We start from the raw sequence: 1807 nt of genomic DNA, 5'->3' as shown, positions 1-1807 counted from the left end.
GTAAAAAAAAAAAAAAAAAAAGGACACTATTCCTAATATGGTCAACACATGCACACAGATCTGGCTGTGGGCACAGAAGCTCCACCCCCCTGCTGTTTGTTCAAACCTGTTGTTTACAAAGGTCAAACATCATAACATGGCCACAGCTACACCGACTCACAATTAAATACAAGGTGCGGTACAGGTGCATCATAAATGGTATAAATTTATTATAGCCCAAACAGAGCTGTACTTTAGACCTCATATGTGCCAGTATGTGCCACGCTGTATATTTAAGTAAACTTTGCACAGTGTGACAAAACATTAGCTACATTTTTATATCATTGAACAGTGAAGGGCACAAAGTAGGATCACATTAAATAACTGGAACAACATAGAAAATAATTTAAAGGATGTCATGGTTTGTATATTGCAGCTGTGTGCAGTGTCTCTTTGATACCCTCAGGTAAAAACAATGGATACACCTCTGCGATATAACTCCTGCTGCTGCTGCCTCCTATGGGGTGATTTTCAGGTTTTGTGCCGACTTTCAACATGGCAGACGGAGCTTGATTTCAGGGTCACAGACAGAAAATCGAGGAGGAACAGGAAAAAGGAAACAATAAAACCCTGAAGTATGACAGTGCAGACCTGGGAGCACGGACAGTACGGAAGATAGACATGCAATCAAAAAACCAAAACAAAACAAAAAAAACCAATTCTTGGCAATATTATAGAGTAAAATGTAATGAATGATATAAAGTCAAAGTTTTTTAAATTATTACAGAAACTATGCTTGCCAAAGACTGACTGTATACCAACCCACCAACATTTCATTTGACCAGATTCCATTAAATGTAACATTTTACATTGTACTTATTTAACAGAATTACATGGAAATATTTGTAAATTTTAAAGTAAGAATTTTGGACATATATTTTTTGAGTGTGATTGGATGATTAATAAACAATTAACAATCAGTTGAACATGAAGTAGGTGGCCCCTGAGTGTCTATTAGATCACTGTTCACGTGCCAAACAAGTACTTTTATTCTTAAACCTTAATTATATAGTTGAATTGTACTCGTAAAATGATTCTTGGTGTACAGGTTGAGCCATTTTTGTATTCTGGTTGGCAAAGAATGGAGGCCCAGCCTTTAAGTTTTTGAAACCCATTTTGAAACCTTGAGCTGAGCGTTTCTTTGTTGCCATTTTTGCCTAAAATGGCAACAAAAGTGGTGGCCTTCAGATAGAATGCAGGACTTTAGGCATTTTTTAGGCAGCTTTACTTTTCCAACCCGGAAACTACATCTGTATTTTAACCAGTGTCACAATTTCACAGAGACATGGAAACCAGAGACCGTAAAAAGTAGACGATATCTGGCAACTTCAAGCAACTGCTGACGATGTGAAGTGGCGAGACATGAGTGACTGAAGCGACTACCAATGAGGGTAAAGAATACTGTTGATTGACCATACTGACCGTAGGACCTGATCGTAAATGCTATGGGTTACCTCGGCAACAAAAAGATGACAAGCACAAGATCATTTTATTTGTCTGTAAAGTTGGTGCGTTACAGCATTAAAAAGAAGATGTAAAAAAGCAGCTTTGATAATATATCTGAGATGGAAAGTAGAATTTCAGTTAGTAAAGGAGCTCACTAAGTAAAACTCTAAAAAATACAATTAAAAGTAAAAATAAAATTCAATAAAATCCTATATAAAAAGCAGCCCTATAAAAGAAAAAATTATTCAAAAGCTCATCAGAATGTTTTCAGTGAGTTTGGATTCTTTAAATTCAATCCATCAGGAGAACTATTTTAAAAAAA

The sequence above is a fragment of the Haplochromis burtoni genome, unplaced genomic scaffold (genome assembly GCF_018398535.1).
Source record: "Haplochromis burtoni strain Fernald_Lab_line unplaced genomic scaffold, NCSU_Asbu1 Contig_145, whole genome shotgun sequence".
Lineage (NCBI taxonomy): Eukaryota > Metazoa > Chordata > Actinopteri > Cichliformes > Cichlidae > Haplochromis > Haplochromis burtoni.
This window is presented reverse-complemented; position numbering follows the sequence as displayed.